Source organism: Apodemus sylvaticus, chromosome 1 (genome assembly GCF_947179515.1).
Source record: "Apodemus sylvaticus chromosome 1, mApoSyl1.1, whole genome shotgun sequence".
In the NCBI taxonomy this organism is placed as follows: domain Eukaryota; kingdom Metazoa; phylum Chordata; class Mammalia; order Rodentia; family Muridae; genus Apodemus; species Apodemus sylvaticus.
The window spans coordinates 155,535,539-155,549,206 of NC_067472.1; the positions used below are offsets into that span (position 1 = coordinate 155,535,539).

Genomic DNA, 13,668 nt, shown 5'->3' on the forward strand with positions numbered 1-13,668 from the left:
GCTTATGGTAGAATGGTAGCATGTTTGAAGTTCTGTGTGCAATCTGTAGCATCAAAAACAAAACCTCCAAACAAAAAAGTAACATCAATGTCATCTCTAAGTGTGAACAGAGAGGTGAAATGAAAAAAAAAAAAAGAAGAAACTTGCTTCATACAACACATGGACTAGAAATGGCTGATACATTAAAATCAATTAAAAATGTAATCTTCCCTTACCTGGTAAGTAATTATTCAGCTAACTGTGCTAAGAAAGTACTCATTTTTAATGTATTTGTGTTTTTTACTCTGGAGTTTAGTTGGGTTGCCATTGATTCACACAACTTCTTAGCATTTTTGTGTCTCACTTTGATTTTTCTCTAACACTGAGACACAAACACACATCACTTTAGTAAGGATGGTACATTGGTGGGCCCGGAGGTTTATCAAGCTTTTGGAGCTTGAAGATGCACTTTCTACTCATAATTATACTCTGGTTGGGCATTTTTGTGTGGAAATCAAATGTGCCAGAAGTTGTTCCTAAGTGTCATGACTGAGAGAAGACAAGGACTTCACCTAGGATCAAACTTGTTTCATGACAGGTTAGCAGGTTGGCAGAGTTGGAACAGACTTTTTCAACGAAGTCAGCATGGTCATTTGCCAATGGAGGCAGCCTTGCAAGGTCCCTTATATGACTCAATAGGAGATAAATGAATGTTGGAAAAGAAATATCCTGGACTTGGAAGATTAAGGCCTGAAAAAAGATGGAGAGGTCTGAGCTATATCTTAGGTCTGTGAAAGTGTAAAAGTCTTCTTAAACATGTGTTCTATGAATTGGTACAGCTATCATTAAGCACTCTTTGTAATTCTTGCTTTATCCTTTTATGATTTTTTTTTGAGATATGGTATCGTGTGACCCTGGCCAGCTCTGGATGTTCTGTGTAACCAAGATTACCTTGAACTTCTGATCTGAATCTTGGAATTATAGTATGGACCACCATTCTTGGTTTATGCAGTGTTGTGGCTCAAACCCAGAACTTTGTGCATGCTAAGCAAGTGCCTTTCTACCTACCTCCTTCATTCCCCTTGTTAGAATTTAAATCTTGAATTCTGGCGTTCCCACCAAATGGTTAAGAATGATCTTAATAATGGATGACAAGATGGCTCAACAGGTAGAGACATTTACCGATAAACCCAAAGACTTGGGTTCTATTCCCGGAACCCACAGGAAGAAGGAAAGAACTGATTCCCACAAGTTGTCTCCTGACTTCAATGCATTGTAACATGCATGCTTGTGTACACAGTATACACATATAAACACAATAGGTACACAAACACACAAATAAATACATGTAACTTAAAAGTTTAAAAAGAGTGGTCCTTCTCAAATTGGCATTGTGAGCTGTTCAGAAGAAGGGGCCTATGTTTCTATGCTTATTAGATTTCAGATCTCCTGCAGTGAAGGCTCTGCAGGACAGGTGGCTGCCCTTTATTATGGGAAATGGAAACCTTCCTTAGGAAACAACAAACAATCTGAGCCACAGATGCTTTTCACTCTGGAGCAGTGGCATGCTTAATATCATATTTCAGCAGGGCTAAATTTTTCTAATGGATTCCTGTATTTGGCTTCCTGAGGAAGAGATAAGATGCACTATCTTGACTCGGTACCATGAAGCATAGGGTGAGCTAGGGCATCTTTAGGAAGCACATGCACAGCTGTCAGTTACCTGTAATCCCATCACTAGAAGGCTGAGGCAAGAGGATTATGAGTTTCAGAGCTGCCTCAGCTGTGTAGTGACATTCTGTCTCCAAAAATCCCAACCAAACAAAAATAAAAGAAAACAAAACAAAACAAAAACAACAATGAAAAAACAAAAACAAAAACAAGGCTGAGGATGTTGCAACATCACAGAGTGCTTGCCTAGAATGTAAATGGGCTTGGCTTCCACACAAGTATGTAATTGCTTTATTCTGTATTACAGGATCTCTCTATTTCAGTTTCTTAAATCATTAAATAGCTGTTGATGTATGTTTGGCATTATGTTGGATGCAGGTAAGGCAAAACAAAGAAAGTCTGGCTCTGAGGGAAGCAAAGGCATAGTTGTATCTGGTGCTAGAGTGAAGTTAGACCTGCCCTTCAGCTTGTGGGTAGGAGCATGGCTAACCTCTTGAGAGACCTCCGTGACTTCCTAAGACAATCTCAAAAATGCTTCTCAAAAGTCCTTTTGCTGCTGGAGAGTGAGACTCACAAAAGACTCAATTCACACACTTGTGAAGCCACGCCATCGTTTGAGAAAATAAGATGCTCAAAAGTGAAATGTGGACCTGGCCAAAAATGAAAAGTATTGAGTAGATAATTGATAGTAATGAGGGTTGAGTCAGCAATAAAAGGTGGATGACAGAAATTAAAATAACCCAATTAAGAAGGTATTATGAGAAAAAGCATCATTTGGAGGTATATTCTTCAGGGTTTCTGGATGTAAGGTTTCTATTTAGCTTTAGCTAATAATTAGCTAATTGACAATGTTAAATTTTGATAAGATTATATAATTTCTCCCAAATAGCTGCTGAGAAATCAGAAAATTAAGAAAGACAATGGTTGTTAATACTGGCATTTCATGGGCTTTTTATTGGCTTTTTAGATACTGGGGTTTTAATTTTAGAACTTCCAGCTAGTCAGTGAAACAGACTACAGTAGAGTTCAGTCCATTTCACAGACAGACATTGATGTACTGCAGTTGTTAATGCTTACTCCCTTTAGGACCAGAGAATATCACTTTAAGCAGAGTTGTCATAGCATCCTCTGGGTTGGCCACTGCAGTGTAGCTTGATGTATGCAGCAGCTCCTGGTAGATATAGGTTATTCAGGATCAAGAAAGCACATGTAACTTCATTTTTGACAATCTCTAATTGATGTAGCCTTTTCAGAAAGTTTAATCTCCAGGGTATACTGATGAGCTGCCCATTGTTCATATCTGTGTTGAGTTAAATGAAGCACGTTGGCATCTCATGGGGATGAGTCTAAGTATGGTCAGCTTAGTGGTCATCTCAGGACATCCACAAGGCAATGGAGTGAAATGCAGCTGTGTATGCTATAGCAATGCCACTTTGCCTAAGCACTGAGATATTGAGGGCTCAGCATATTGCAGGGTTAGGATCACTTTTTCCTTTCTGAAAATTAAAATATTTAATTTTCATCTCCTGAAAATTTGGGCACAAAGTCCAGAGAACCCAGAAAGTGCATAGCTTACAGGAAGACTTTCTTTGCACCCTGAACTCTGGATAACAAGTATGGGTCAGGTAGGATCATATCTTTATTTAGTACCTGTTCCTTCTCTGTCCACTAACCCTGGAAACTACTGAGCTAGTCTTATGAGAGCTCAGTACTGTCACTTTTCCCAGATGCTGCAGGACTGTAGTCATGCTCTGTGTGGCTCGACACTGATTCTTTCTTCCTTGAATGTTCTGTAACCAGCTCATCTCTGGAAGTCCAATCACTGAGACTTAAGGAATAGCAGGTGGCTTAAGACGGCACAGCAACAGGCTAGACATCACTAGAATATACCTTGTTATATATAACCTTGTGACTTATAACCTAAGTATTCAGAACTGGTTCTCTACCCCCCTCGGCCTTTGCAGATCTGTGGTTTCAGGGTGCAGAGGAGATGTGGATCAGGGTCTCAGATGGAAGGAAGTATGGAGGGTATAAGTGATCCAGGACACTGTGTTGGAGGACAGCATGTTTATTGAATGGCTAGTTCATATAGCTTGAGTCAGTGGAGAAAAGAAGAAAAAGGACAAGGGAGAAAAATAACCTAACTTGCATATTTGGACCCAGTTGAAGACAGGAAGATATTAATGATGTATCTATTCAAAAAAGCAAAGCCCATTGGAAAAGTCAGGGGCTTTCCATGATTGTCAGTTAGATTCACAGACTCCCAGTCACATGATTTCTGAGAACCCAACAGAAGCCTAACTGGTCCTATCATGACCTATCATGACCTATCATGACATGGGGGGGGGGCCCTATGTTGTTGAGTAGGCCCAAGTCTGATTTGGGTAGGGAGTGGCCCTACTCCTGCTGTGAGCTCTGAGAGCTTGTCCTGGATATGGACAGTGCTCTACCATTTCTCATCTGCCCTGGGAACCCACAATGCTGAACAGGCCTAAGGGTGATAGGAGAAAATTGAGGCCCACCAACCTCATTGCTGTCCTCTTGAAGCAGAACTTAGTTTAAGGAGGGATGTCAGACAGCATTGTTCACTCTAGAGAGACTGATCATCCTGAAAGAGGATCTCCTGCTTTTTTAGAATTTTGCTGAAAGCATCCTGGTTCAAGAAAAACTAAAGGAAGTGATGGCTAAAGCAGCATGGGGCCTGCCTTGCTTTTGTGGTTTCTTGCCACCCAAGGTTTATAGCACTTTTGCTTTTGGAATTTGATATCCTACATTCATGCGTGAAAAAAATGTTACTCTATTTGTTGTCATTTTTGATTGACATACTGATTTCATATAAATATATATGTATATATATGTGTATATGTATATTGTGATTTTTAGGTTCTGGTAAACACTGTGTGATGATGAAATAAGAACAAGCAACACATCCAAGACCATGAATATTTATTTCTTTGTGCAACAAGAACATTGGTTACAGTCAAGATACAGAGTCAACCTACCAGTCATTAATGAATACAGTATAGTATATATGAACCTTGGGTATTATCATAAGTGTCTATTCATCCACAGAAGCCTGGGTAAACCTGGAGAATGTTATGCTAAACCAGACAAGAAAGACAAATAACCATGATCCCACTCTTAAATAAGAATTCAAATGTTATTTCTTCTTAAGGATAAAAAAGTGAGTGCCCAGAGTCTAGGTAGAAGATGGTGGAAAGGGAAGGGGAGAAGTTCAGCAGTGGTACAGTTACCATAGTTAGAGAAGATGAACAAATTCTGACATCCAGAGAGACAGCATACACAGAGGTGTAGAACATCTCACGAGCCAGAAATGAATGAAGGTGTTCTCATTGTTATCTCCCACATTGCTTCATCATTGCTTCCTTTCTTGTGTTCTGTGGCTCTAGTCACCTGAAATCTCCCACACCCTTCTTTGTCCCTGCTGTCTGTGCTCTTTCTTGTCCCTTTCAGCTCTGTACTGTACTTGGTGCAAAGCTTTCTGACTCACCTTTTAATTGCCAAGTCTCCCCTCATCTGGTCCGTGATCCGTGGAAGCCTTGTATCTACTCACTTCTAATGTTTAGTAATTTGGGTTGTAAAATTGTGGTTTGATTCTAACAGTGGCCCATTTGTGGAGTCTCTGTGTTGCAATCTGTTTTCTTGCATACGTAGATCATTAAACTCAAAGAACCGCCATATCTGGCCAATTCTAATTCTGATTGTGTTGTGTTATTTGATTTTACTTCACAGCATGACAGGCAGTGTTGATTGTGCACCAGAATGTGTTAAGTTGTGTTTCACACCTCTGTGCATGTCTGTGACAGTATAAGATGGCCTATTGTCTTGCTGAGGCTCATTTTGACACTGGTATCTCCGTTTTCTAAGTGCGGTTCATTAAAGGTGTCACCTGAGGGCCTTTCTCTTATTCTCAACTTCACGATCATCCCTACTCTGTGCAGTTAAGTCAGTAAATGTATTGAGAGGCAACTATTATTTTGGGGGTTAGTTCTGTCATTGGTTACTTTTTCTTTTAGCACGTGGGATGAAATATAGGGCTTTATGTACGTACACCAAACTGAGCTTCACATCACAGCCTTTCAACGTTTTAATGTTGAAGTAGGGTCTCCAAGCTGGCTGGCTGGAACTCTACAACCCGGGTAAATATTGATTTTGCAATCTCTTCACCTCAGCCTTCCAAGTAGTTGGGCTCACAGGCCTGTACCACTGAGCTCTGCTTTGTCACTTGCTTTCTAAGAACTTGTAGCTACTACTTTTTTAACTTTATGGTAGCCCCAAACTCTGTGTAAAATCCTCCTGATTTCTTCATATTGGCTGCTGGTCTCTCCTCCGTGTCTTTTATACTATTCTAGCTTGAGAAAAAAGTCTTTAGGGAGAAATTTAAAACATATACATTTTCTTTCTGTATGTCTGTCCTCTGTCTTTTTTGGATTCTCTAAATTTTAAAATGGATATTTTACCTGAGATTTCTTTTTGTCCTTAGTAATATTGTTGGTCTATTATAATGAATTTCACAAAAGCTATGTAATTTGGTTTGAAAAGAATGTAAAGTTAATTTATTTGGATTAACATGTACTAATTTTCCACATGTTAATTAACATGTATTTACATTATGCTTTCACATGTAATTCAATACATGTTTACATCATGAACTGGTTGCAGACAACCTTCCTTTATCTGTCTTGCAACTTCTTCCCAAATTTTTGTTACCAGTATCCTTCATTCTTCAATGATCTAGAACAAACTATCTTATTAGGGCATAGCAACCAGACAGCCAATGCCATCAAGAATAAGTGAGCAGAATAGGAAACATTGTAATACACATTGCAGAAATGTGATATCCAAAGGGGCATGACGTTGGCATTAGACAAAAATGTATAGACAAATGGAACAAAATAGAATCCAGCATTAAACCTAATTACTATAGCCAACTGATTTTCAAAAAAGGCATCAAAGCATACTGAAGAAAGCATAGCTTAATTGACAAATTGAACAATTGAAGATTCATTCATATGGAATGAAATTCTTATGAAATGAGGTTTGAAGTTCATATGGAAAAAATGTTAATTTTAAATATTCTCACAAGTAACTTGGGGCAAGAGCTAAGCCCAAAGAAACCTTACTCAAGACATTGCTTTCTTGACTTGAGTCTCTTGGACTACTCTCAGGAATATTGAAGAAGGGCAAGTTTTCTGTTGCCAAATGTTTTTGTTTTTTTATATGAAAAGTTAGTCTTTGAAGGAAAGTAAATAAAGTTAATTATGTATATCTTCTAGAAATATCTGCTTTATGGAAGCATAAATCTCTTTTCTTATCTGCCAAGAAGACAGTCACATAGGTGGCTTCAATATTCTTTTAAGAAATGAAAGAATCTGTGTCAGGTGTAGTGGTACACTCTGGAGGCCATCAGTCTGATGTCTACAAGACTGAAGCCAGCTTGGTCTACATAGTGTCAGCTACAGTGAGACCAGGTCTGAAAAAAATGGAAAGAAAGAAAGAGAGAGAGAGAGAAAGAGAGAGAGAGAAAGAGAGAGAGAGAGAGAGAGAGAGAGAGAGAGAGAGACAGAGACAGAGACAGAGAGAGAGAATCAAGACAGAGACAGAGACAGAGAAAGAGAAATAGTGAGCCTGAGCCCAGCTCCCTTACCTTTTATGCCAACTGCACAGTGTTCAACAGCATCATAGAAGAGGACAACCCCAAAATAAGGAAACACATAACCATACTGATATTGATACTGATACTGATATTAATACTGATACTGACACTGATATAGAATGCTAAATTGGCAGGAAAATCATCTGCATGGTACAGTATAATCTCAACACTAACTATACTGAACAAAGAAAAGACATTGGAAGCTGAAAGAAAAATTAACAAGTCACATAATTTTAAAATTCTATTTATGAAAACAAAAACAAACAAAACAAAAAAAAACCTGACTTGCCCATGGAGGCTTGAAAAGCCAGAGGGCTTGGAGCTTTCTAAAGACAACAGATGCCAATCCAGACTACCCAACAAAACCATCTGCCATAGTTGAAAGTGAAAGAAAAAATTTTCATGATAAAAACATACAAAAAGAATTTATGTCCAATAAATCAGCCCTACAGAGAATACCAGAAGCAAAACTTTGGATTGAAGAGAAAAAGAAGCATACTCAAGAGGCTACAGAAAGAACACAAATAAAGCTAGAATTTCCAGAACACAAAATTGAATGAAGAAAACAAAAAGAGAGTCAGAAATCAATAAGCATTAATAACTAAATGTTGGTGTCCATGATTCCTCAAACAAAATCAAAACTACATGGGATTGGACCCATACCCGGCACTGCTAAAGCAAGCATTAGATCATAGGAACACTCCAATTTATAGAAGGCTCAAGATAAAATATGAAATTAACCTTACCAAAGAGATAAAATACCATTACATTGGAATTTTTAAATACCAGAAGAAAAGAATTGAAGAAGACACTAAAAGATGTTAACAACCCATGGTAATGTATTAGTATAATTAATATTATGAAAATGACCATTCTACCAGAAGCATTCATAAAGTCAATGCAATTCCAATCAATACCCCATAAGGTTATATAGAAGATTAGAAAAACATTGTTCAAATTCATATAGATCCACAAAAAAGCCCTGGATAGGCAAAGAAACTCTAAGCCAAAAGAACAATATTGGTGGGCTTGCCAGACTATATTTCAAACTATATTGTAGAGTCATAGTAATAAAAACAGCATTGTATTAACACAAAATCAGATGGGGCAATTGATGAATCAAAATAGAAGACATAAATTATTGTATATAATTAGAGCCATCTAGTATTTGGCCAAAACTTCACACTGTGAACATCTTCAACATCTTCAATAAATTGTTCTGGGGAAACTGGATTTTACACACAGAAAAATAAAAGTAGACTTATATGTATCACATACACAATATATACACAAATGAGCTACAGGTGGACTGTATGCCTCAGTGTGAAGCTGGAAATTCTGAAAATCCTAAAATAAAACACAGACAGTGATACCCTACAAGATATATGCTCAGAATGGACTTTTATGTTAGCACTACATTTTACTATGATTTAAGATCAATAATAGACAAATGGAGCTTCATAAAACTAAAAAAGTACTTAACTGCAACAAAATAGTGAGAGTCAAGTGGAAGCCTCTAGAATGTGAATCTTTGACATCTATTTATAAGATAGAAGATTAATATTCATATTATACAAAGAATAGCTTATAATACAAATGCACATGCACTCCAAAAAGTAAGAAAAAATAACCCAACTTAAAAAATGGATCTGAATAGAAGAAGAAATAAAAACAGATAACGAGTATCTCAGAAAGTATTTGTCATCTTCAGCCATCACAGAAGTGCCACTTAAAGCTATTCTGAGATTTCATCTTACCCCATTCAGAATGGATAAAATTAAGGAAGAAAACTGACAACAAATTCTGGTGAGGGTATGAAGAAAGAGGAACTCTTATTCACTGTTGGTGGGAAGACAAATTGTGTCCACATTTCGGAAATCAGATAGCTAAAAATAGATCTACTAGATGACCCAGCTGTTTCTGTCCATGGCACATGCCCAAATGATTCCATGTACTAGCAGAAACTTGCTCAACCATATTCATTGCAGCTCTCTTCCCAATAATTGGGAAAAGGAAACAGGCTACATGTTCTTCAACTGATGAATGGGTATGAAAATGTGGTACAAATTCACAGTGTATTTTTATTTAGGTATAAATAAAAAATGACATGAAATTTGCAAGTAAATGGATAGAGCTGGACAATATCATACCTAGTGTGTTCATCCAGACCCATATAGAAGAAATAACTGCCTGAAGTAACCATAGAAGCCAGGAAAGTCAAAAGGGACCTTGGGGGCACTGAAGAGGAGAAGTATAGAGAGGAGACAATCAGGGCACAGATGCTGTGAATGGGAAAATGGGAATACCCAGAAGGGATACTTTGCTTGGCAAGGGAGAGATAGTACAGTATTGACAGGGAGGAAGGAGAGCTAAATACATTTTATAAGCTTATTTAACAAACATCACACACACACACACACACACACACACACACTCACACACACATGTAGTTTAGTGGAACACATAAAATGACACTGTTCCTGAAAGATCTAACAACCTACCCCACCAATGCTGTGCATGGGAAACCTCCCTTAAAGGTTTTGGTTCAGGGGAATTGTCATTACCTTTGGTTGACTTGGTTGACTTGAAGAACTTGAAGGTAAGACCCTGTTGCCAAAGACGCCATATACTTTTGGCTCAGGATTTGGAGATATTGAGCTGGAACTGCTCTGAAACCCTCTGTGCAATTTGCTAAGATGATAACAATGGGTTGTCCCAACAAGCTATAAAGTTGAGAACCAGAGTAATGACTGGCCTGGAAAGATACATCCAACAGTGCAATGGTGACATCTTTATCTTGGTGGCAACCAACACCTGTCTAGTTGGACTTAAGGCTCACCCAATAGAAAGGAAGTCATAACCTGTGACTGGAATGGTCACAGATTCTAGAAGAAACTCTCCTATTGCCATTTTCTTAAATTTATATTTCTGTCTATGTTCTAAATAAATACTCTTACATCCAACTCATGAGCCAATAATTCTGTGCGTATCAGCTACTTGTTCATTCATGAGTTACTGACCAAAAACACATGTCTTTACATCTGTTTGGTTTTATTAGCTATTATTTTACATGTTTTCATTTAAGGCTGGCCTTATACTTCTGTACACCCCATGCTGGCCTCATTCTTGTATCCATCCTACTTCAGTCCTGTAGTTAGTGAGGGTATAGCTAACATGCCTCCATCCTAATATTACACATGTCTTTCTCAAAGTCATCTCCTAGAATCCGGTCCAGAATGCTTGTGAAAGGAACAGATGAATGAATGGAACAATGAGTTCATCCCCTGCTCTCATGAGTAACTCCATAGACTTTGCAAGGGTTTCAGGACACAACTTCATTGTTTAAATGTCAGATATCCCTTGTTACAAGGCCATCAGATAGTACTTGTCATTTGCTTGGAATAATGCTTATAATAAATTAACTTAAAGAAAAAGAAGTTTATTTCAGCTCTTCCTCTCTATGGCAGGAACTTGTTGTCCATAAATGTCCTGTACCTGTGAGCAACAGAGAATGGAGGAGGCCTGGCTCTAAGTGATCCAATTTCCTCTTATTAGGCCTTACCTTTAAAGGTTTCATCATCTTCAGGTTGTACAAGAGGCTAGAACCAAGGCTTCAGTGCATGGCATTTGGGTGACATTTAGGGTACTAGAATCTAATCCTGGCGTTCACTCCTTGTGCTTGTCACTGAGTTTTGGTTAATGTAACTGAGCTTTAGCAATCTCATGCCATGTTCCAAAGCTCATCTGTTTGGGTATGATAGGACTACCTTTCTGGCTGGCTTTCCACCCCACAAGGATTCATCATGGCTCTGCTGAAAGGCAGGTCTCAGATGTAAAACACCACAACTTTAAACTTCTCCTGCATCTGTTCTCTACTTTCTCATTGTCTCAGAACTTTCTATCATATAAAATATCATTATCATCTCTGCCTAGGTGGGCAGCAGGCTTGTCAAAGTGAAAGAGAATGAATTTCAAGAGTAAGAGAAGTTGAGATGCCTGTGGTAATAAGTCAGCTGGCCTTGCTAGCAGGCATTCTGTGCCCAGTCTCCTGCACATTTGTGAATAGCTCAATTTCTCAATTTTTGTTTGTCTTCAATGTTTCTCCTTCTGGGGACATTGCACAGTTAAACTCTTTCTATCTTTAGAACATAAGCTCCTTGGTATGTATCTGAGAGAAATGTTATTGTAAACCATTTTTCTGATGGGGAGAATTGTGGGGATGGAACTTATTACTAAGGCCACTCCATTATCTCCCATTTCCCCCATGAGTGTCCCATAAGTTCGTTCAGGCTCACATATGTGGAGGGAAACAACTACATGAGTTTTCTGTGACCAGACGTACACTTATAGGATTGCTTAATGCAAGGACAGGGGTCCTGGACAGAAACCCATCCACAATGAATCACCAGATGAAGGCACTGGTCACATATCTATTTTGAATTTTTTTTCTTGGCAGCATTGATACAGAAGATAACAGGGATTATCTTCTATATTACCAGAAGATTAACAGGCTGAGTGAAGGAGATGCACTAAAGATTATGAAATTTCAGAGTGAGATGCATGAGTCCCGAATCTGAACAGTGGTAGTGGGCTTCAGAGAAAGATGTAGCTATACGAAATGAGACTTCAGAGATATCATCGAATGCAGATAGGCATTAAAGAATGAACAAAGCCAAGGGTGACTCACATCCTATGAGCATTCATTCATCCACTGACTATGACAGAGCACCCTTGTGTGTCAGATGCTGAGTCAGGTAAGGGGAAGATAATGCTCAATGGAAATAACAAGGTTGGGGACTTATGCAGCAGATTCTGAAGCCTACATAATGATAGTTCAGATTTTGGACACTTTCATGTGTAAGCACATATTTGACAACAGAATAAAGATTTCTGTACATAGGATTTGGAAATGGGTTGCCATATCACATGGGCCTTTAAAGACCAGAATGAAACGTTTGTATTTGATTCTTTGTTAAGGGGAAACCTAGGGAAGGTATTATACCTGTATAGATGGTTTGTTTAATGAATGGTTTACCTTCAAAAATGATGCTGCACCCTGACTGTGCATAGGGCGAAAAGCCAGCTTGCTCCTAGCTTCTTGGGACAGTGGTCACAACTTTTTATCTTGTCCATCGAGGTATTTGTAGTTTGCAGTTTTCTCCTAAAATATGTTGGTGTCATGCCCCTAAGATTCTTGGAATGTAGTCATATTGGGTACAGGGTGTCTACAAATTAAATTGGTGGTGGTACGCTCATACTTGAGAAGAGGGAGCTCTAATCCAATATAACCAGAATCCATATAAAATGGAGAAGTGGGACACAGACACATAAGGAAAGTTACTTGGGAGCTGAAGGGGAGATACTGAGGTACTTCTTCCACAAGGCAAGGCATTCTACAGATCATAGTAAAGTCACAGGAATCCAAGGAGAAGCCTGAAGCAGGCTCTTCTCTGGGACTCTCAGAGAAGCAAATGCAGCCAATACTGTGGTCTTCAACTGCTAGTCTCCAGAAATGAGGGGGGTTTCTGCTGCCTGAAACATGGTTTCTGGCTTGTTGCCTGAGTTCCTTCATTTGTAGTGTTTATTATGGTAGACCTGACATAGATACCCAGTTTAGCCTGTGGTTTTCAGGCTGTGTGTGTGTGTGTGTGTGTGTGTGTGTGTGTGTGTGTGAGCAAGTGAGTGAGCGAGCAAGCAGGTGTACATGCTTGTGTTTTAATTATTGCTGCTTTCCATGACTGATCTTTTGAGATGGGTTACCTCACTTAGTATAATGTTCTCTAGCTCCATCCATTTGTCCAAGAATTTTATGAGTTCATTGTTTCTAATGGCTGAATAGTACTCCATTGTGTAAATATACCACATTTTTTGTATCCATTCCTCCATTGAGGGACACCTGGGTTCTTTCCAGCTTCTGGCTATTATAAATAAGGCTTCTATGAACATAGTGGAACATGTGTCCTTATTGCATGCTGGGGAATCCTCTGGGCATATGCCCAGGAGTAGTATAGCAGGGTCCTCCGGAAGTGTCATGCCCAGTTTTCTGAGGAACCACCAGACTGATTTCCAGAGTGGTTGTACCAATTTTCATTCCCACCAGCAGTGGAGGAGTGCTCTTCTTTCTCTACATCCTCGCCAACACCTGCTGTCTCCTGAGTTTTTAATCTTAGCCATTCTGACTAGTGTGAGGTGAAATCTCAGCATTGTTTTGATTTACATTTCCCTAATGACTAATGATGTTGAGCATTTTTTAAGATGCTTCTCGACCATCTGAAGTTCTTCAGGTGAAAATTTTTTAACTCTGTACCCCATTTTAATAGGGTTATTTGGTTTTCCAGGGT

General features: G+C 38.8%; 1 protein-coding gene across 1 annotated transcript in view; it reads left to right on the top strand.

Moving 5' to 3' along the window:
* Gabrg3 (gamma-aminobutyric acid type A receptor subunit gamma3) overlaps window positions 1-13,668 on the top strand; it is a 670,721-nt gene that overhangs the window by 67,893 nt on the left and 589,160 nt on the right. The window lies entirely within an intron of this gene.